Below are 23,735 nucleotides of genomic sequence, written 5' to 3'. Positions count from 1 at the left end.
GCTCCGCCAGCTCCACCCCGCGCCCCAGTTCAGGCCCCACACGGTACAAAATCACCAGCACACGCACACTGTAGTCGACGGCAAGCGACAGCTCGTTGAAGCTGCCGCTGGGAGCAGGGTACTGCTCCACCCTCCTGACCTGAGGAGTTGGCACAAAATAAAGAATGCTTCTCCCCGCGCCCCCGACAAACGTCCAAGTGAAAGTTCTCGGGGCCCTTCTTGAGCCTCTTATACACCAAGTAGGTCTTCTGATGTGAATGAAACCTTACGGCTCAGGCCGAACGTCTGTGGCTGAGGCCAAGTGTGGAATCCATCGTGCAATACCATGGCCCTTGTTGCTTAGGGAGAAGGGACTTTATGGATCCATAATTCTCTGCTTGCTGCTGCATTCCAGTTGGAACTGGAAAAGGGATCATCTTTTTACCTATGGCCAATCATGTGCTTCCTTGCTTGAGCTGTGTTCAGAATTCTCAAAGACATTTGCAAATGACCATGGGCTAGGATGGAAAGGTATGCATGACAGGATGTGCTTCATGCACCAGTCTTCATTGCTAAAATTTACTTACTACCAACTACAACAGTTTTAAGGAATGTTGCAAGGTTTTTCACTTTCCAGGTTTGAGGTAAGGATTGCTAATGCTGAATTGGACAGGAAAGCAAATTGAGTTCTCTGGGGAAAAGAGTGGTGCTGTCTCTAAAATCACCAGAAATAATACAGAAAAATGTAGGGGGTTAGATACTGTATCTACTTTGGTGAGAGAGAGAAATAAGTAAAACAGAAAATCATTCACATGTTTCCTGAATGAGCCTTGCTAGTCTTAACCACAAGTGTGGCGGAAGAAACTGACGCTGTGTGTAACTTACAGTAAGTGGATGAAGAGCCAACATTAACTTAGGCTTTTAAACTGTCCAGTGAAATCCTTTCCTATTCAGGAAAGTGTGAGAGAATTGCCCTGTTATAGAGAAGAAGTGATGATAAAGCATTGTGGTTGGTTCAGGGAGTTCATTGAGTTGCGTTTTGGGAACCCAGCTCAGCTTGCACAGTACTTCTGCAACCTGGGAAACCACTTACTGTGATAATGTGTCTAAGGAGCTTAGACTTGCATTTATCACTTTGGTGCTAATGTAATTAGGAGAGAGGTTTTGTGTGTATTTGTGTGTGCATGCATACATACACATGCACATGTTCTCTTTTTCTACTCTCCTTATGAAGTTGAAAAAAGGTTAAAATTTGGGTTGGTTTTCCAGGTCAGTCACTAATTTTAGGAACCTGCTTCCAGAACAGATCCATAGGCACATGAATGTTTGTGATCAAATTTGTCCAGAAAGGACTGGGCTTTTCTGATATATTTTACTTCCCAGTGCACTCACTTGATGCTGCAAAAGATCTGTTGAGTCTTCTGTTTCAGAACTTGATGACTCCTGAACAACTATGTGCAACTAACAGTGTAGGGTTATTTAGGAGAAGAATTACGTTTTTTTTCTAAAGGAGCTGGCTCAGGTGTGGTGAGCACTGAAAAGCAAAGGTTAGCTGTAGTAGTTGCTTCCACACTTAAATGGCTTAGCATACTCTTATCTTGTTATTCAATTATGATATGAGAATGTCCTGCTCTGAATTTTGCTTGTAGGTCTCTCCTGAATTTTGTTTGCCCGTCCTAGGAGAAGGCTATAATCTTCTATATGAGTGATGAATTAATTGATAGGTTTTTAAGAATGCCTGTCTTAAGTATATTTTGAGGAGGTCTGCACTTCTTTCTGGGAATGTGATACTTCTTTGTTGTCTCTTTGTTTATTTCTCATAACAGGTCAGATGCAGAAGATAAATAATACAGTCCAAGGCCACTGCTTTCCTTAGCAGTAAGGAAGGTGTATTGAAGCAGATACATGTTACGATGTGGAAAACAGGCGTTCTCTATAACCCTTATCTTGTAAAAGAGGCCAGCTGCAGAAATTTGTAAACTTGTATGCCGTCTTAAAGGAGAGGCTTTTTCAGTGATGTGTTTGATAACTGTGGAGGAAGCAAGTTTTTCTCATAATCTAGAACTTTCGTCATTCTCTTCTAGGAGAAGAAGGGTCTGATTGGACTTTCTGGCTGTTTTGTTTTTTTTCTTCATGAAAGCCAGAATCAAATAAAGCCCCCCACCCAGCTCAACTTTCTAATTCAGTCTTTTTAAGAAAATATTCCAGAATCTGTCATGATACCTGCAGTGTGATGAAGGTGTCTGTAGTCAGTTTCCTGTTATTGTATGGTAACAGTTGCTGATTCAAACTGGAAAGTACTAACATCCATAACAGCTGCTTTCACCTTGCACTTTAAATCTTTTCCCGGGAAGGATTGGTATTCCACTGGTAATGCAATACATAAATTGACAGTTTTCAAATATTTCTGGTTCCTACTGCCTCATAGATCTTGAGAGTCTTTGGATTTCTGCATTAATCTGCTCAGGTTTTTTCTAATACTGTCTTATCTCTTGGTTCCTCCCTCAGCTGTTGTATTTCCTGAAGCCTCACATTTTATGCTCCTAATTTGTATTAAATATCTTTCATGCTTTGAGCAAGGGCCTACTCTTGTTCTACAGTTTCTCCCTAAGAATTGGTTGTAATTTCTGTAAACAATTGCCACAGTTTAATGCATGGGTATGCTGGGTGGTAGCTGCCAACCTGACCTGTGAATCTAAATAAATTTTTAACAGGGTAGTTTGTGTTTTACTATTATTGAACTACTTCAGCAGGTGAGATTATTACTTCAAAAGAGTATTGTGGTGTGACTTATTAATGTCAAAAAGTCAAAATTAGACTGCTTCTCATACTGTTTATATGTATTTTTATACAAGTGTTGGGAATTCTTATATTTTACAACCCTGTAACTTTACATACAACATGGATTTAGTCTATGTTGCTTAAAATCCAGTTATTTTGCAAAAACTTGGGTATCGAATTGCTGTTCTTTGTCTGTTAGTGCTGTGCTTTGTATTTCATGCCTCGCAATTACCAATGTATTATTCATTTCTTTATTCTTAAGGTGTTTGTTACATCCTTAGCAGTTGTCTCCTAACATGTTCCCATTTAATAGCAGGGTATTTGGATGACCTGAGGATTATCAAAATGTGATTTTGAGCACTAAGCACAATAAATCTCTGCCAATATTGGATCGCTGATCCGTAGTTTCTTTGATCTTTTTAATGCATATGCCACTGGACTGATAATGCTCTGTATTCAGTGTTGTACTTTTCTGTTGAAGTGCACTAACTTTTCTGCTTTGCTTCTTACCTGAATTTTTCGTTTTGCTAATAATTTGTGGTTTTCTTTGTTACTTCTGTAGTATATTCTTCAGCTTTCCCTTCAACTATGGACTCATGTTCTTCTGAGATACTATTCTTCTCAATGAGAGCTAATGTCTAAATTGAATGAGCCATTGTAGGACTGGTTGTGGAATGTAGGGTATTGCAGGAGATGTTCTGAGAAAGTTAAAACTTTCTTTTCAGTGCATGTTTCTCTCTTCAATGGTAGTTAGAGCTGCGTACGAGTAGAATCTTCTAGATACAAATCACCTTAGCACTACCTATTTATAGTGACAAGATGTAAGTTAGACCTTTAAACTTTTACCTTTTTTCAAAGACTATTTTAACTTGTACTGAAAAGTCCAACTTCTAAGAGTTAAATTCGTACCCAAACTGGTCTTCTAGTACTTCAGTTTAGCTGTTTACTGTTTTAGTTGTTTCAATTTTTCTGCGTATGGCAGAATACATTGTTTCTCTCAGAAACTTTTTCTAAAGCTTCTTATTAGTAGAACATGATTGACTAATGAGTATACCCTTCTCAAATATATACCTTGTACATATTTTCCTGTTCTTTGTATCCAATTCTGATTGAATATTATAGTTGTCTTAACTGAATCTTTGTCTTGGTTTAAGATAACTTAAAGGCGAACACTCTTAAATGAATTCTTCTCCTTTATTTTAACCAATCCCTTTCCACCAATAAGGAGAAACAAAATGTGAGTAGATATAAGTGAAAAAATAACAGTTTACTAACAAGTGAAACTGCAAAATGCAAAAAATAACAGTAAATAATCACTAGATACAAAATTGCTAAATCTCACTAACTCCTCCAGAATAAAGTGAGCCCCGAAATGGCGGAAATATTCTTTTCAGATGGCACCCACCACGGGCGACCACTGTAGGGAGAGAAAGGGAAAATGGCATCAGACCCTGCCCCTGAGGTGGCATCTTTGCAGGCGATCACACGGTCTGGGAGACGAAGGGAAGAGATGGTGGCAAACCCTCGGGAGGGCAGGAGCTTATGGAGCGGTTCTAGTGGCAGATGAGAAGTGCTGGCGCTTGTGGGGTCAGCACCACTGCCTGCCAGACTGACGATGTTGGTGCTGACGTTCTCCCACTGCGGGTGTGCTGTGGGGGGAGAAACCGGTGTGTCAGCACTGACACGGGGTGACCGGGCCCCAGCGACCGGCTGGCTTTGCAAAATTCACTCCAAAACGGTTTTTGATTGCGAATTGCAGTTTTTAGGAGTGGTTACTATTGGAAGCCCAGGAGAAAACCCCAACCAAAGTAGCCCCTCCAAAGCAGAGCCTCCGCTTTCAGCAAATGCTGTCAGCAGAGAGTTCCCTGCTTCCCAGCTCCAATTTAAAAAGGGACTGGTGTAATGCCCCCTCTGCCCTGGGATTCCAGTTCTGGATGTGTTGGGTCTTAAAGAGGCAGTAACAATTTTGGGCATGGATAGATACGGAATAAAATAACATTTTGGGTTACCCATGACAGTCTTCCTCTGGTCTCTATCAAGCTTTCTAAGGATGTAAGCTTTGGTGACCCAATTCGTTATGATGCTGTCTTGGGTTTTTTTCAAATGTGAGGTTTTTTCTGGCTTGGTTCTGAGTGTTTGAATTTCTTACATCAGGTTGTGCTTGAATTGGAGATTCCAGAAACGTTTTTATGGTCCAAGTTGTCTCAGTACCTTGAGCATCAGTGATTCCAAAACCCATGCTTTTCAAGTTCTGAACTGTTGTGAAATGTCTTTCAGTCCATTGAGGAGTGCTATGTTCTTCCAAAGCAGTTTGTGTAGTCTATATTGTTTCTCTTCCTTTTTTCATGCTGTTAAACAAACTAACAAACTTGCTGCCCTAGCTCAACTTTCCTTTAGGTACATTCACTTGTATTCCTTTAAAAGAAGCATTAGTTTCTGAGGCTATTTAAGTGCAAACTGTGTTATAGAGATTTTGAAAGTACTAGGATTTCTAAGTATTAGGACTTTTATCAGCTGCCGTGTGCAGTTCTTCACTTTTGTGCATCTATTTGAAAAAGTACCATCCTGTTTGTGTCCCTTGTGTGAAAACTTCCATGTGATCAGGAGGAGCTTTTTTCACAGCAGAAGGGCAAAGGAACCTGTAAGAGAAGTACTTTTTAAAAATTTTCCTTCCTTTTTTTCCCCAGTAAACAAGAGAAAAATGTGTTGCACAGCTTCATATTGATGTACTTGAGTATGGCTATTTGGTTTTAATGTATGTAACTTCATATTTGATTATTGGAATGCACACTCTCTGTTCCCACAGCATATCAAGGGATGCACATTCTACATTCATGACCTCTGTTCTTCATTACTTAATATCACTTCAGCTTTACACACATTTTCAGTAATTGTGTGGCTCTTTCTCCAAATTACTGATAGCTTTATTAAATGACACCAGGCCAGGGAAGCATCTCAGCAAGATTTTCATTAAAAAAAAAAAAATGTGTCTGCACAGTAATGCGTTATAATGTAAGTTGGAAAAATAATCTGTTTATTATTTGCTCATTTTTATCACCTTCTCTGTGATGATTCATATTGAAACAAAGGTCCTAAAGAAGTTTAAATGTATGGTATCAATGTTATTTCTTTTACCAGCTGCTTAAGACTGAGGAAGCATTTTTTTCTTCCTCTTTTCCAGTGTCATTATTGCCTCTGGTTTTGTTTTTTAGAGTTGGGGATGGATAGACCTCTCATTTTCCTCTTGAAGCCAATATTTTTTACAAGGCAATATATTGCTTCTTTGTGAATAATTTTGTTCTGGTTTCGTGCAGTTGCTTAGATTGTCAAGCAGTACTGATGAGCTCATGATGGTTGTGGTGAGAAACAGGAAGGTGGAACTGCTCTTCTCTTTCATCCCCCTTTTTTATTTTCCCAATTCTGTGTTCTGGTGTCTGGAGCCCGCAGATTAAGTCGAGGTGGAAGCAGAATTCTTCGTGCTCTGCTCTAGTGCTCTTTGGAGCTGCTCTTACCCAGGAAGGCAAACTGGCAGTGAGGCTCACAAGCAGAGGGCAGGTAGTTGCCTCCATGGCTCACAGAGTTCGAGGCTCTGAACTCAGGCACAGGATTATTAGACAGCTCATATTTATGAGCAGGCAACCTACTGCTGTGTGACACTTCAGTTGCACTCTCTTCTGCCTAGAAAGGTTCTTGTCATAGCAAGCCCAACATTATTCTTGTAACTTCTCCTGCTCTCCCTGCTCTTCTGAATAGTTGATTAACTATTTTGAAAGGCAGAAGAACTAGGCTATTTTTCATTACTCTGCAAACACTGATCTAGCAAGTCTCATTTAGAAAGATGCCTTTGTGTCTATGAGTGCTAGAAAATTCTTTTGAAAAAAACAAAGTTTAAAGTCACATTTTAAACTCCCTTTTTCTATATACTTAGTACTTAACAATGACGTAAATTCATGCTCTGCTTATCTAAATTATTTCAATGTGTGGCAAATGCTTTGTACCTGTGTACCATGTTTAAATGTTCTGGAGGATTTAATAAGAGCATCAGTGGAACAGTAGAATTTTAAAAGTTTTATATTTTCTTCTTCCTTTATATTAGATTTCAGAGTAAACAAAGTTTGACACGGAATTTGTTTCCGTCTATTGAAAAAAACCTAATAAAATTTTAAATTAGTTATGTACTTGAAGCTGCAGTAAACCTCACAGGTAAACAGATTGATAATGAGAGGTGAGAATGAGGTCTTGGCTCATTAATTGAAAAGAGAATTAGCAATGTAAAAGTTTCAAGAAGTGACCTGCAATAAAATGTAGTATATTTTAAATAACCCTAAAATGAAATAAAAATTAACTGTGCAAAGTAATTATGGGAACAACTGATACTATTCCCTTTGGAAAGATGTTCTTGTTATTCAAACCCTTGGTAGAAAATCTGTATTACAGCTTTGATAGGCTGAACCAGTGGGCGATTTCTTTTTTCACTTCAGTGTCAGTGAACAAGCCTTAAAGAGCTTGTAACCAGTTGTATTTGGTATGACTTGCTAACAAACTGTTGGCTTGTGCTATGACCCAAAATAGGAAGTATTGTGTGACAGAGATCAACAGAATCTGTGTATGACTCAGAAAAACTTTATCTTCTTTATTATTCATTAAATTAAACAGAAGATACGTATACTTAAAATTAGATATTGATAGCACTGGGAAGCTTCAGAGTAGAATGGAAAATATAGTTTTTCTCACATTTGTGGCTTTCCCAACATCAGTAGACAGGATGTACGCAGAAAACTTCCACTGGCACATGTAAACACTCGGTTTTCAGGACATGGGTGCTTTCCTTTGTTTGAAGAGATAGAAGGGTTTTTTTGACTTGTTTGCGTGTTACCTATTAATAGAAAAGTAGGTGTAATATACAAGTGTGTGTCAGCATGAAAGTTAATTTTGAAGGAAGTCCACTGTAATTTTCTGTCACATTTTTAATAGCTGTAACCATCTTCTTCCTTACAAGCACTCCCACATATGTTGTCCATCCTAGCAAAATACAAACCCATTTTAAACGCTAGTCTTGAAATTTTGTTTGAAATACACAAGGAAAATTAAGGTTTTATTTTCTGAATTCTTGAGTACTGATAAATCTCTTTCTTCTCTTTTAATGTTTTCCCCTTCCAGTTTGTGAAGTGCTACCATATGGGAGTACAGTTTTTTTCATAAAAAAAATAATTACACAGAACAGGACTTATTGCACTTGTGAAATTCATTTTGGCTGAGTAAAGGGAAACCTTTTTTGGCCTTGAGGAATTTATACAAACCACTTAGAAGCCAATCCTATATCCTTTGAAGATTTGATGGTGAAATACAATGATTGGAGGGGGCCTTTTAAAGCAGATGTGGAAATTAGTTCTCTATAATTTGAAAATGCATTCTGAGTCTGTTGGAGCTGTGTGTTAAGTGCTCTTGTTTAATTCAGAAGAAAAGGAAGAAAAAGAAAGAGAGAGAAAAAAAGAAATAAAAAATACAGAGAAAAGAGAAAACAAAAGGAAGAAAAGAGAAAAAATATAGACGAGGGAAAAGAGATAAAATGCAAGAGAAAAAGAAATAAAATGGAGAAAAAAGAGAAAAGAAAACAGAGAAAGAGCAGAAAATTATTTATAAAGGGAAAAGAAAAGAAAAAAAGAAAATACTTTCATATGTGAAAGCTGGGAGAGTTGTCTTGGTCACCATATACACTACTTTGTTGCTTTGTGAGGTTTAGTTTGGTTGTACTTTCTGACACTTCTTAAATTCCATGGATGTGATTATCACCAGTAGGATAGGAATAAAAGTCTTGTGGCACAGTTTTTTCTAGGTATTTCATTCTAAAGCAAGCTTGGTGTCATCAGATAGACCAACAGATGTCTGTAGATTTAAGGGCAAGATTATGGTGGTTGTTAAGGAAGGATGAAGTGGAAGTTTTAACACTGACCATATGTGCATTTTAATTGAGTTGTGGATTTTAGGATACCATTATATTCATGTTGCTTGTATTTAAGGAATATTGTGATAGAAATGATAATTCTTGATTGTATTTCAGAAACAGCTCTATAATGTATCGTTCTTCTGAAGCCTGCAAACAAGTCTAGGCTCTAGTTTTATGAGGATGGGGGATTTGCTACATCAGAATGGAAAATATTTTATTCATGCGTTGTTTTTTGGACAATCATATTCGGGGCTATATTACAATGGCACGATAAATTGCTGAATACGCTGTCTGCTGAATATGACCTCACCATGAAAAATTTGATGCATTAGAGTAGGAAAGGTTGGAATATATCAACCTTAGCTGACAAGGGACTTTGAATTTTGACCTAACACAGATGACCTTTGTGTGCAATAAAAGTGAGTTTAATCTCCAGGTCAAGGTTGAGGTGAACGGTAGGGCAATGTGGATTGGTTTGTACTGGCTGTGTCTGGATCACACCTAGCAAGTAAAGAAATCCGAGGTCTTTGCACATCAGAGTAACCAAATGCTTGTGTACCTAAACCTTACTCACATCTGTTGTACCACCTTTAAAAACTTGTGGTGCTGTAGACAGCTAACTCTTCAGCAGCTGTGGACTATTTCATTTGAAGCTCAGTGTTTTGGAGTAAGAGGCGTGAGGTATGTATATTCTGCTCCTATAGATCACTGAATAGGTAAATAAAATTTCTCCTCTAACATGTAGAAGAAAGACTGTTCACGATATTGCCTTGCTATGAAAAGGAAGCTTTGTTTCTTTGACAGCTAGCCTGTCTTTTGAACATCAGAAGTTTATTCCTAAATGTCTTATGCTTTTAAGAGGAATGTAATTAACAGAGTTCTGATACGTTTCATTAGGCAAATACAAAGAAAACAGGTCCTTTTGAGCACTCCATTGCTGTAAAAGGAATTTGATCAAAAAAGTTAAGTTACAAAATGTTTTGAGGATTGTCTAGGTTACGTAATAAAAGACATATAGATGAATTTAAATCAAATATTGTTGCATTTATAGTAGTCACAAACAAAATCCATCTTTTTAGCTGGCTCATGTTCTAGAAGTGCTATTTCACTAACATATCAAAGGTACATTTGCTGAATACTTTACACATAGGAGAGTGGTAGCAGTGGTGCTGTTGGAAGGAGAGAGTTCTCTTTAAATCAGCCAGGGAAAAAAAAAAGTTTGAGACTAATGGAAAGAACCTCTACTCCTTTAATAGAGCCTGCAAAATATATTCTCCAGGACTGATCAGCTCTGAAGGCTCTAGAGGTTTGATGATTGGAATGGCAGGAAATCACGCTTTCAGGACATAACGAATTGACTAGGCCATCCATCATTTGTTAGCATGCGCTGAAACACTGGGTTTGTGTGCAGAGGTCTGTGATTTAGTAAATACTTGGGAGATGAATAGAGCTTACACACAAGGGAAGATATTGCTGTCCTTCAGCAGCCTTAGACACAGATCCCTGCTGAGAAGGCCGTCTGACAGCAGCTCATCAGTAACTGGCCTGTCACAGTCAGTGATGCCCACCAGCCATCCCCAGTATATTAAATGCATTTTTAATATCTGCTTCAGTAGATTTAATGAAGAAAATTTAGTTTCCATACTCTGATCACTGCTTTCTCAAGTGTTTTAAAGCATTGAGTGAAGCACTTCGAAGAAAGGAACTGTGCTGATAACAGAAGTTTACTGAAAATCAAAATGGAACAGGACTGTTATTATCCAAATAGTTTCCTTGAAGCAAAACAAAAATGTTTGGAAAAAGCAGCGATGATCTTAGAAACAATTGACCCTCCTGCAGAGGGACCTTATGCAGCAGAATGTACAGCAGCAGAGATGCAGTGCTGGGAAAGGTGTTTGCACAGTGGTTCTGTTTAGTGTGGCAGAGCTTGCCAAAAAGCAAAATTGCATTTCTTACGCTCTCACGTGTCAGTACCAGAATCAGATCATCATTCTGTCTGGCTTTCAGGGTCCAGAGAGGAGAGTGGCTGTGAATGGAAGGAATAGAATAGATCAAGTGTTTAATTGCTAACATAGATTTTGTTTTGGTTTTGACATTTTTGCAAGTGGTGCTTTTGGTGAAAATAATTGTAGTGTTACGTGGTATTATATAAACTGATATAAGAAACAAATAATAAGACACAATGAAAAATAGAGCTGCTATTTTTATAACTCAGCAGACTCATTGAGAATTATTCAGTATTGACATTCTGCATGTAAGGATTGTACAGAATTATTTTTTAACTTTATGGCAAATGATAAGATCATTTGCTGTCCATACATATAGGTAAACTTCACAGTTATTTGATTTTCCTTCCAACTTTCAGGGAAAACTTCTGTTTACATAAAAGCAAGTTAGTTGATTTTCACTTTCTAGTGAGATTCAATGCTTATGATATTTGCTTCAAGACAGCTAGACAGCTCGATTTTGTTGCAAACATCTATTTGAAACCTTGACTTCTTGAGCTTTTTCTCCCTCAGGAATCCATTCTGTGTTCACAGAAGAGAAAGCAAGTCCTGAATGAGACCTATAAATTTGATTCTTGTATGTGTCAAAACAGTAACGTATTAAATGCATATTATTATAAAAATTTAAGAAGTGTCCTAAACACATTTTTATAACACACAACATATTAAATAATACATTTTCTTGTTAGCATCTGTTTGCTGTCATTGTTGGCAGGACCTATGATTTATTACTTAAATTAATGACTACAACCATTTTGGTGCTGATATATGCCCCTTACGGCTTATCACATCACTTAAAAAATAGCATATATGCTTCTATGAGAGTAATTTTTAAATTGGTCATTCCTTTAAGTTCCTGGTGAAAGTAACATCCCTCTTTGCAATGTGAAAGTTTCAGAAGCTTGTATTACACTTTAAACTGAGTGAAATAATGCTAAGGATTAATTTCTGTAAGAAAACAGAATACAGGAATGGATCCTAATAAAATTGTCTTCTAAGACAAGCCTGATAGAGTATTGTTACCAAGAAAAACCAACAACATTGAAAGAAGAATGGAAAGATAGTGTTCTGTGTTCTTCTGATCAGGTGATGGTTAAAAGCCTTGTTCATGTTTTTGGTTGACTAATCTGTACTATACAAGTAGATTTCAAACTCTCATAGGCATGCTCTGTCATTAGTTTTCAGCTTGTATCTCAGGAGTCCTTATTGTCCATGGACTTCAAATGAAGAATTCCAAGTAACTGAACTTCTTGTCAACAAGCTTAAATTTGCCAAACAGGAACGTGCACCTGTCATGGGAAAAATACTGTGGTTTGTGAACAACTTAGGATAAAAACTTCTGTTTTGTACATGACTAAAGCATTTTTACCTATCTAATGGGTTTTTTTTTGTACGACCCTTTCTTAAAATTCTTGTGTACATAACATTTTGAGTAATGATAGTGATATGAGTAGGAAATATTATCCCTTCCATTCCACACACCAGAATATCCAGTAGCCTGATTGATAGTGATAGTCTCATTGCTTTGTGATGGAGCATTCTTGAACTTCAGTATCTTGCTTTATCCTTTTCATCTGAATTGAATGTTAACAAGTGTTGCCATCTATCCAAACTTGGAAAAAGGCTTCAGATCAGGATGTAGTGCTGAAGAAGACTTTATTGTTTCGGTGATTGTCTTCTATTTGTGTATCTGTATTTAGGCCTTCAAAGTCTTGGAAGCATTTGATGGCCTAGATTTCCATATACCTCCAGAAAGTTCAACACTGAATAAAAATGTCCTAAGATAGCACATATTTTTTCCACAGAAAACAAAATGTTATCAAATATTCCTCCGAAAAGACTCATGTGGTAGAAAAAGTATTCTCTTATACAATGCAGCCTGTCTGAAACTGTTTCAAAGGCAACATAAAAACTGGGACCAGAATGGAGGTAGTACTCACTCCTGTGACTGAATTACTATCAAGGGTCTTTTAGAGTTCCCCATTGTTAACTGAGGACACAGACAACAATAAAGACATCATGTATCTCTGTTTCTATTTGTGGTTGGCTGGGAGATGTCAGAACTTCTTTCCAGTTCTCTATTGATACTGGTAACATCCAGTCCTTTATTGCATCTCTTCTGTGGAATGCAGATGCTCATTTGGAGACTACAACTTGTGGAGGGTACAGTAACTAATGGGCAGAGAGTGAGTTTATGTTCCTATATATGAAATGGCTATTGAACGTAAGCCATTTACGGCATTAATATAAAATGCATGTTGTAAATGCAGCTCTCGTTCAGTTTTCGACACACTTGAGCAGTATGTCCTCCTAGACAAGTGCATTTTCTTGGGGTACACAAAATACAAAAAGAAGAAAATAATTTGAAAGCTAGATCTCTGGTTCTTACAGAGCTTAAAAAAGAAGATTTGCTTTGACCAGTTGGCAGGTACTCCAATAAGCCAAGCAAGTGCTGGTCCAAATAGAGTTCAATGACCTCATTGCAATGAGTTGTCTAACACAGGAATATGTTTTCCTTTATCCTATTATTAGGAACAGGAGAATATAATTGTTGACCAAAAAGAGTAAGTTGGGCTGCATTTTTTATCTCATTTGTATTGTGTTCCTTTGACATCAGTGGTCTGAGAAAGAAAGGAAAATGGTCCTTCATGGAATAAATGCATAGTTTCAGTCTAAATATTTTCTTAGCCATATCTGTCTGCTTGGTATGTCATCTAAGTGCTGTGCATTTTTTTCCAAACAAGTTCCATTGGTTGCCCAACAACTATTATTCACAAGCTTCCTGCTTACACTTTTTGTTTTAATTTACTATTTAGACACAGACCTCGACAGTGACAGACAATCATTCTTACACATTGTTATTTTTTTGTGGTTTCAAGGTTTCTGGATAGAGAATTTTGTCCATTTATCTGCAATAGATGTCTGTCATTCCAACATTTTAAATCACAGTAATTTAAAGATATTATTCAAATGTTTCAGTTACTGTGTAGAAATGAATATATTTTTATGTAGACAGATTTGGGGAGGTCAGCATGTATCACATATTACTTGTTTGTGTTAGTTTATTTTGTCATTCTTAGCGCTTTAGTTTCTTTTTCAAGGATATCTCTCAGTGGAACTTTGCATTAGTGGATCAGGATGTTTACTGAAATAACCTCTTGAAATTATTAAAATATGCAGTGGAAAGCAGCGTGCTTAGTTTAATGTGCTTCTGAATATTAAATGCAAGTAAAACGGTATATAGACATGGAGCCATTTGTTATATTATAGTATATGAAGCAATAGCTGTGTAAACCGTAACCTCGTAATTTTGCAAGTTCTACTTTATCATGTAGCTGTAAAAGGCAATCAAAATAAATCATGGAAGATGAAGAAATATTTTGTAGGGCTTTCTGTATGCTTTCAGAAGTGGTGCTCGATCCATGAAATTTTAGTAAGCATATTAAATAATACAATATGATATGCAACGTGTCAGGTCTGATAAATTATTTTGTATAGGACATTTATACAACATATGGTGAGCTGCTATGTGAACAGCTTAATGACTAAATTATGTTAATCTTTCTTGCCATATTTACTTTTCATTTAAGAAAAAGCATTTTCAAATTTTTATTTTATTTTTTTGATCAAGTGTAGATATAAGAAAGGTGTAGGTCATCTCTGAGAAGCCGTGACAGTGATCCAAGGTTCCTCAGCTGTGCAGTGTACATAACACAGATGTTGGGAGAGTCATCTGTCAGCTATGCCTCTCCTATGGAGTTAAAGTTCTAGGGGGAAAAGAATTCGACACAGTGCTGTCACTGTTACATTTTCACAATAGAAGAGCATGCAAATAGTCAACCTCCTGCTTAGCAGTAGTGCCCTGTCTAATGTCTGTGCTGGTTAGAATAAAAAAATAGTGGGTGCATCTAGGGCTCATAGATCTGACAAAGGTCATGCTATGCTGGGCATTTGAATTGGAAATTGTCTGGACTTAGATTTTATAAAGCTCCCACTGTTGTCGGGGAAAATTTCAGCAGGGTTTTGTCCCTAGAGAGGCCTCTTAGGCCCTTTTCTGTCCTATGAATGAATTTAGATGTGAGGGTTTCTCTTGCCTTAAAACTGTTAAGTTCATTTTGCATACATCCCCAGAGAGAAAAACTGGCAGATGCTTTTGTCTTGGAAGTGTTTAAAAGAAAACTGCAGAACAGGAACAAGGGAGAGAAGGGGCCCTGCGTGGAGTCCCAGAACATTTTGGAAATGGCCAATATGCAGTTTTCATCAGTACTAAGGCGGGGCGCAATATGGTGCCTGTAGCTCACTAGGGAATATGAATGTTGATTAAGCATACTCCCAGGCTTTGAAATCCTGAAAGCAGTGTCAGAATAATGGATGTTGAGCAAATGTCAAGCATTTGTTAATTTCTCTGTTATTTGGAGTTTATCTACCATGATCAATCAAATAAACTAGTGCTCCTCTGTTGTGGCATGTGTCATTGATATGGTGATTAGGTGGATAGAGAGGCCTTCTGCCTTTTTTTTTTTTTTTTTTTTTTTTTAATCCAGGTAACAGATTACATATGAGCAGCCATAACTTTAAGTTAAATATTTCTTTGCAGTTGGTTTAGTAGAAAGAGGTGCATTAACAAAATACTTTGGGGGTACAGAGAGACAAAAATATTTGCATATCTGCTGTCATAAAAATTACGTTCATGCCATTTTTTCTATTTTTGGCCTTAAAACTTTACTGTCATGGGGAAGGAGAAATTACTTCTTAATAAAGGTCGATAGAGGGATCTTTTAATTAGTCTTAAAAGGTTTGTAAACAAAGGATATCCACCCCAAAGTACTAATTTATGGCTTAGCTCTCTTCTTCACTCTAAATCTCTTGGTGTCTAAAAACTTGATCTATAAACTTGATCTTAACATTCTGGTATTGATGCCCTTTAGTTAAAAGTGGAAATGACTCTTTTGTAAGAATATACACTCTCTTTTAAGATGTCATGTATAATGGATATATGTAAGTCTAGTTACTCACTAACATGCAGACATGCAAACATTCCAGTTGAGAATATTTTGTTCTCTTTCTCAATTTTCACTATTTTCTGAAGTCCTTATTCTGTTACTTTGCCACTCTTAGAAATTAGGTAAACATATAACCTGATATTTAAATAAGAACAAATTAAAATTAATCTGAAAGAGAAGGTGGCTCTGTGGCCTTTGCTGCTTTACTGTAATGTATTAAAACTTTAAAATGTGAGAGGATAGGGTTGGATGTTTTGTGAGGCACTTTTGTAAAGCTACCTGAGGGATATTGGCAGTCAAATTTCAATGAATTGCAGTGAAGTTTATTTAACATCATTCTCTCTTTTTTTTTTTTTTTTTTTTTTTTACTTTAGTCCTTATGGACTTAGTATAAAGACAGTAATGTTTATTTTTGTTATGTTTTTGATAAGTCACAAAAATTTAAGAAGTGTCAGTGAGTCATGCCATACTACTTGATGCATGCTGAGGTAATCTTCAGTTTATTTTAACATAGAACTAATGTTTGTTGAATTATTTTTCATTCTTCCTTGGCTTCCACATTTATTTATCAAAGCCTCTAGACTCATTCTACCAAAACCGGTGAAATTTTGGTGCTTAATGAAGGTGATGCTGTATAGTCAATCTTACTGACTGTTTATATCAGAGATGATTCTTTTCTGTCAGTGTATGGAGTAAGAGTTCTTCTGGAAAGCCAGCCTTTCCTGCAGTGGCACTGCAGGAGACAAAGCTTATAGTCATTGTATGTATTTTCAGAGCAATATAAGGAACACCAGAAAAATAAATCCTCTGGAGAGGGGAGGAAGGGAAAGGAAAAGCCTGTTGATAGGAGTGGAAAGGGTTAGAGAAGTTTTAGGACACACTAATGTAATGTTGTGATCAGCTCTTGTCAGATGTTCCCTTCATATTGCCTGCCATTTTAGCTAGACAGCTTTTCAAAAAAAAGAGTGCTGGAAGAACACTAGTAAAAAGAAATAGCTGGATTACCTTCTGTGCATTTCTGCAATCTTTCCAAGGGGAAGTAAGTAGTGGCATTAAATGACTTTATTCCCTCTATGGCACAATAAGCTATATCCCTGGGGCTGAAAGTAGGCTTTGTAAATATCTGCATGCATGGTACAATAACTTAGATATACAAGACAAAATACTGCACTGCTGGGTAGGTAGACAAGAATGACTCTCTTTTTTTCCCTTTTGTTTTGTTCAATAATTACAAATAGCTTAAAAATTGTAATTTTTTAAAATTATAAACAGTGTCTAGGGCTCTAAAATCTCAAGGGGACTAGCTATAAATGGATTCACCTTTTGCCTTAAGTCTGTATCGTAATCAGAATGGGAATGTACTAAAGACTATCACTTCTGTATCATCTGTGTTTGATTCTTGAAATTATACCCTGAATATATTTTAAATTAAATCCTGAATGGGATACATAAATAAGATCCTGACTTTTTTAAGGAATTAACAGTTTTGATTGGATAACTGGAAGCTTTTTGACTTAAGGTGTTCACTTTTTATCCTGGAGAAAGCTATGCAACAGTGTGTGCGCTTGACATGTGATGCATGCAAATGCTAAATACAGTAGCAGCATGAGGCAAATGTCATTAACAGTAATTTATGTAATGAAAGCCACCTGGCTGTCTTTGTAATTAATTGCTTGTAAATAATAAATTTTAAATGTAGTTTATAGTTTTCTAAATTTGATTATATATTTTTAGGAGCAAATTGTTTAAGGGTGTTTAGGGATTTATTTAGTTTGGCACAGATATGCTTTTTACATACAGGCTAATTTTTTAATACAAAATGAACAATCTAATTAGCTCTGAATTGCCATTCATTCATAAAAAATAGTTTTCTAAACTTAAACATCTAGCTTATACAGGACAATATAGTTTCGTTGAAAAAAAGCTCTATAGAGTAGAATTATTTTCCCCTTTCTCCACAGTAAGTAAATTTGAGATTGGACTCTGAAAAACTTACCTTGACTTCACCTGACCTGTTTCTTTTCTTGGGCACAAGGAAGTAGCACGATAGACTAATCCAAACAAAATGAGGGGATGAACACAAAATAAATATTTCAAATATTGCTTTCCAGTAATAGCCTACTGAGTATATTTTCATTGTGGGGGCCTTAGCCCTGTCGGTAGGGCAGATAAGATAGGAGAAGGATAAACCCCTGGTTTGAATTGTATCTTCTTTGCCTTAACTGCTTGTTGAGGTCCATTGCTGTTGCACCCTAGGAATATCCTTCTTTGCCCAACCAATATCAGATAAGGAACTACTTTAGTGTATTTTTGTCTAATGGTTCAACATTTAAATTGTGCTACTAAGATAAAGATGTCAAACTTGCAAACATATTTTTGGTACAGTCTTAACTGAAGTAAATTGTAATAAAGTGTGGATGATGTACAGTTGAGTGCAAATGAGGAGTTCACAGATGTTTTGCCTTTTTTTTCTCAGGCTCTGATACGCTGCTGTATGCCTCTGCTTTGGGACGTTCACTGATTCTTTCCTGGATATTAAGAAACTTTTCTTCCTGCTATGTAACTTGGAGTAGTTGAAGTCAAGGAGAAACAAATTGTCTACTTTTGCTAGTCTCAGGCATTGGGGGGTTTTATTTAATTTTCTCTAAAAATTTAATGGCAGAGTTAAAAGCAGAATTTTTGAGAATACCAGGAAATGGAGGTGTGGTGGGCGAGTACTGAGATTATCAATGCATATGCAGGAGATAAATCCTGTGTGACTCCTATCAGTTTCTTTTGTCAGTGGACTCCCTGCCTAGGTACTTCAAGGGTACCAGACAAGTTCTGCTGTCTGTAAGCTGAGGATGTTCGATAGTCATCGAAGCTTGATGTCAGACTATTTGGGAATTTTAGTTTCATGTTTTAGCACTGACAATGTATTTCTTAAGCCTTTATTGTGAATATATTTTGTTCTGTATTACATCTGAAAATATTTTTCAGTTTGATAATTTGACCTTACAAAACAGTTTTAAATTTTAATGGAAGAGACTTGAAACATTAGTGAAATAGTATTTACTTATAGAGGTCTCTGTGGGGGTTTGGCATTGGAACAGGTTTCAAACATTCATGCAACAAGCACTGTTTGATTCCAGAAGGAAGTTATATCAGAGCAATATCTTGAGCAAATTACTGTCAATTTTTCACTACTTGCTTACTAAGATTATAAGACTGAAAAAGTAGTTTCTTTTCGTATGGAACTGCTACTCTTCTATTCCTGTGTTTTTTTTAACACGTTATGTATTTATCCACTGTTGAAGCATGATGTTGTTCTTCTTATCCTAACCATATATATGTGAATGGAAAAATAGCATTTTTGTTCTTCTCTTTTCAGGTTGGGAGTTTGACCATAAATAATTTGTAATCATTTGAATATAGCATATTTTGAGTTACTCTTGTAATATTGCTGTTGGAAGTTACATTTTTGTGGTGTGGGTGAAGGAAGGTGTAATTTAACTCTGCAAAGAGCTAGCATTATTTTGGGATCATTGCCTGTATTGGTTATTTGTACTTACCTTGGCAATTTATTTTTACACATCTGATACAGATTGTTCAAAGTCTGCAGTTGTTTTAAAATATATTGGTTGTCACAAGAGACATCAAAAAATTAGGTGTCTACAGGAAGAATTGGTGCTCTGTTCTTAAAGGAACTTCTAAGTCTTCCTAAATGAAAAATCAAACAGTATCTAATACTGGCAATTTTCCTCTGTCTGCTGCTAGAACTTATTGGCCAACTAGGTCAGACATTATTAAAGTTCAAGTGGCCCAGTGGGAAAAGTAATGGCCTTACGCTACTATGAATTTTAAATGCTGCCATTTCTATGTATTGCACCATCATCTGTTCTCGCACATCACTAAATTGTATAGAAGTTGTGGGACCAACCAGTGTCAAGGTCATAGAAGTGATGACTCTTCTCAAGTAGCCTTTGCTGAGCTTTGTCATACAGTTATGCTCATAACCCTGGCTATAGGCAGCAAAGTTGTATGCACATGCCTGAATTTAACCTTTTTATTATCACTGAATAGTGTAAGCCTGCAATGCAGGATGTCTTTCTCCTCAGAATCTTTACTTTTGGGCTTTATTTTTGATCCTGCCAAAGCTATGAAATTGACTTTGAGGCAAAAGCAATTTTTAGGGATCTGTATTTAAGTCTTTTGAGTTGAGCTGTTGTACAGCTTACTCAACTGGGTATCAGAGAATTTTAAAATAGATTAATGCTATTCTTCAGATGAGCTTGAATTTCATCTTGATTTTAAATGTAATCATACTAAGTTTGAAATGAGCATATGTTCACATACTTCTTGTCATATATGTGTATATCTACACACACACACTGCAGAATAATAATATTAATAATAATAAAAATAAATTTGTAATGGGAGTATTTCCTCTACAGCACTGAATTGACTTTGTAGTTCCCAAAGTCATAGCTACTGATAATGATTCATTGTATGAAAGGCTTCTTATGCAGAAATAATAAAACTGGTTTTGTATTCCAGACTTGTACTGGTGTAGCTGGAAAGCTGGAAAATTGGAAGATGGCCGCTTTATAGAAGTTAGCATGTTGTAACAATAGAGTTAGGTACTTCTATATTACTTAGTAACTCTAATTCAAGCTCCCTTATTGATTTAAACATATATATTCACACACATGCATGTATATAGATGAGTATATTGATTTAGCTGAGATTGATAATTCACTGGTTTCTGATTAATCGATTTAGATTTGTGAATGATAAAAGTACAAATGTGTACAGAGACAATGCTCTGCTTTTTGAGAATTTTCATTCAGAGAAGTGACCACAAGCATACCAAACTATAAGACTGTAGTACTAGAGGCTACTGTGAAAAAAGGCTAAAGCTGTAACTATTCTAGAGGTCAATCTGCCTCCCTTGTTCCATGTGCTTCAGTGCTTGGATGCATACAACCTAACAGTTCCCAAGCTTTGGGTAGGCCTTTGGTATTCCTGAGCCTTCCTGGATTCTCTTGTGGAATCATTCAAACTGCTAAGAAGCCTTTTTTTTTGTCTGGACAATCCTGACACCTGGAATAAATTCTGAGAATCCACTAGTTGTCACCTCCTCTCAGGCGGGAAGTTGACCATCAGACTGGCATTGGGTGACTTACAGGTGTAACCGTGGTGCTTACTGCCTGCATCCTGCAGTTCGGGGAAGCCATGGAGTCTTTATGTATCCGTGCATGTTATGCATTTGAAACAATGCTATTAGATCTATTTGAAATCCATTACTGACAGAGTTTTTACAAATAAGAGTGGACTGCTAGCATGTGATAAGCAGTATAAACATTGCTTCCTTTACAAGCCCCTGTTCCAAATAATTTGCAGTACGAAAGATGAGAATTTGTCTGTTTGGATTTCTTTCACACCTTTAATAATGTAACAGGAAAAATGTGTTCTAGACACATGCTCTGAAACTTCAGGATAGATGTGAGGAGAATTCCCCTTTCACCACCAGTCTTCTAAATTTGTCAGATTTATATCTTTCTTTCCTCACTTAAATGCTAAATCCAGCATGGCACCACCACACTGTTCTAGCCCTATTAATTTTATTTTAAAGCTCAATATTGTATTAGTAAAAGTATTTTTAAACTTACTGTACATGGAAAGGGGAAGTTCTTTTCCAATTAAAAAATGAGAGACTCTTGCTATCTACTTCAGAACATACCATGAAAAGGTATAAGTAGCATTGCATGCTTACTAGAGACTGTGGAAGGAAAGAAAAAACTTTCCACCCTACTTGAATTCCTGCTATAGGTAAGTGGCAGTGTATGTTCTTCAGAGAGAAGGTTTGACACTGCAGCTTTGGGATTTCACATGTGGCAGCTTCTGAATTTTGGAAACACAGCTCCTGCCCCTACATTCGGTTTTTTAACCAATATATTTATCATTTTAACAAGGTGGAATATTCCATTTTGTGAAAAGGAAGCAATGAAGCCATTCTGTTTATATATAATATATTTGTCTTATGGACTACGCTTTCCTCCGCTTGTCTTCACTTGTGTAAATACTTTTGGATGAAATACTGCAGTTCTTATTTATTCTTGATTTATTTATATTTTTTTTACAAATCTCTCTAGATACTCTTCTTTTTTCCATGAATACATTAAATATAAAACTGATTTTTCACTCTTTCAACTCTAGGCAACAAGTGTGGTTAAAAGTGAGGGAAAGGAAACTCATTTTGAAACATGAAACAAGTGGAAACTTGGTTTGCACCGACAACTTCATGTTTTCAGTAATCTCAGAAAATAAAGTAAAAAACTATTTTACCTGTAAAGAACTCATTATTTGCAAGGGCTGAGAATATAATAGTTGCATAACATTTGTTATGTTTGGATTTCCCCTTGGTGAGGCTGAAGTAAGCAGCAAATATTAAGCTGGATGGCACTCCAAATCTTGGTTACATCTGCAGCTCTGCTTTGTTGAGGTGATGATCTGGTACAAGTAAATTGCTTTCATCATTACTAGCTGCTTCTTAGCCAGAGTTTAGTATCTACTCTAGTTATGAAGCACTAAACTGCTTATATGAAGTAGTAACTGTTAATACTTCATATATGAATACTCATTGCAAACCAGAACATTTCTGAAACACTCTCCAGGGATTATAGCATTCCTTTTCTACCAAGGGGTAGACAAGGGATTCATTAGAAGAGAATGGTCTGAATTTTATTCTTACATAGTAAATGACCAATGGGCATATTCTTTTTCTGGTGCCAAACTTGCAGTTTTCTTTCTAGCTTGACTGATCCATAAGTTCTTAATGTTGGACTTGTATATTAGAGATAACTTTGTTAACTGTTGTGGATACAATATTGGTGCTAGCAAGAATTTTCTTGCTTCTTTCTAAGCCTGTGGGATACTTTTCTCTCTCATTAAGAGATTAGCAGAAGTTCTATAAACTATTAACACCTGCGACCTTGTAGAACTATGTTTATGGTACAGTAGAAAAATATTTTGACAATGGATGTTTAGGATTTCTAGCCAATCCACCCAGGGGGTGGCTGATCCTTTGTCCAATTAGACTATGAAGAAAAAAGTCTATAAAAGAGTTTGTAAAATAATTAAATAAATCAATCTTGCTGCACAGTTCCTGCCTTTTGGATCTTCTCTCCTCCCTATGGCTGCAGGCTGCAGTAATAAACTGTGGTACTTCTTTTTATGACAAGCAAATTTTTTTATCTTTTTATCACTTGGAACCTAGAAATTACACTTGATTTTTTAAATAAAAGTAATTTTATCTTTAAAAAATGGGAATTTTTAAGTGACTTTATATTTCACAGTTTTCTGCTCAAATCCACTTTTGTATTGGCAAGAGCACAAAGTACATCAGGCATTCAGATAGAAGTATGCCACTGACATCAACACAGAATAACAAAAGGTAAATTGGCATCATTGTGGATGCCAGTATACAAGAAAAAGAGGGTATCTGAAGAGTGAGGCTGGATGCTTTGAACAGACCTCTGGGAGTTCGATTCATTACCATCTGGAATTGCAGAAGAAAATGTTTCCGTGAAAGTTGTCACTTGTCACTACAGAACTTACGAGAAAAGTTTGCTTCTTTTCCTGGAAAATATAATTAGTTCTGCAAGAGTGGTAACAAGTTAACTTATTAATTATTTAAATGGCAATTATTATATAAACTCAGAGTTATGACTTTTGGATTTTTTGTTTGTCTCAGAAAATAGGCAATTATGTACCTTGGCTCTACGGTTGTTTCTCAACAGACGAGTCTGCTTGTCACAAACATGTCTATATTCCTAGCCTTCAAGTAAGCCATGAGGCTTGCTATATAGTTTATTCCGTGAAAGGCAATAACACAGTACTCAAATGTTGAATAAAAAACACTTTCAGTGTTAGTTTGTTTTCCTGGATAGCTCAGCGATATTCATTTGTCTGCTCATTTGTTGCTTTGAAATCTTGTATAGAAGTATCAGAGGATGGATGGAGCCCTGGGAATTTAGC

At 36.4% G+C, this 23,735-nt stretch overlaps 1 long non-coding RNA gene across 2 annotated transcripts in view; it reads right to left on the bottom strand.

The window, feature by feature from the left end:
• LOC108448556 overlaps window positions 1–23,735 on the bottom strand; it is a 179,671-nt gene that overhangs the window by 11,697 nt on the left and 144,239 nt on the right. The window contains exon 3 of one of the 2 annotated variants that reach the window (XR_001864483.1): window positions 4,012–7,636. The exons of the other annotated variant lie outside the window; for it this stretch is intronic. This is a non-coding gene — a long non-coding RNA (uncharacterized LOC108448556). Of the gene's footprint in view, window positions 1–4,011; window positions 7,637–23,735 lie in introns of those variants that run through there. 2 annotated transcript variants of the gene reach the window in all.

This window comes from Corvus brachyrhynchos, unplaced genomic scaffold (assembly GCF_000691975.1).
Source record: "Corvus brachyrhynchos isolate BGI_N302 unplaced genomic scaffold, ASM69197v1 scaffold115, whole genome shotgun sequence".
NCBI lineage: Eukaryota > Metazoa > Chordata > Aves > Passeriformes > Corvidae > Corvus > Corvus brachyrhynchos.
Note: the sequence above shows the minus strand (reverse complement) of the source record. Positions and strands in the feature narration are given on the sequence as shown.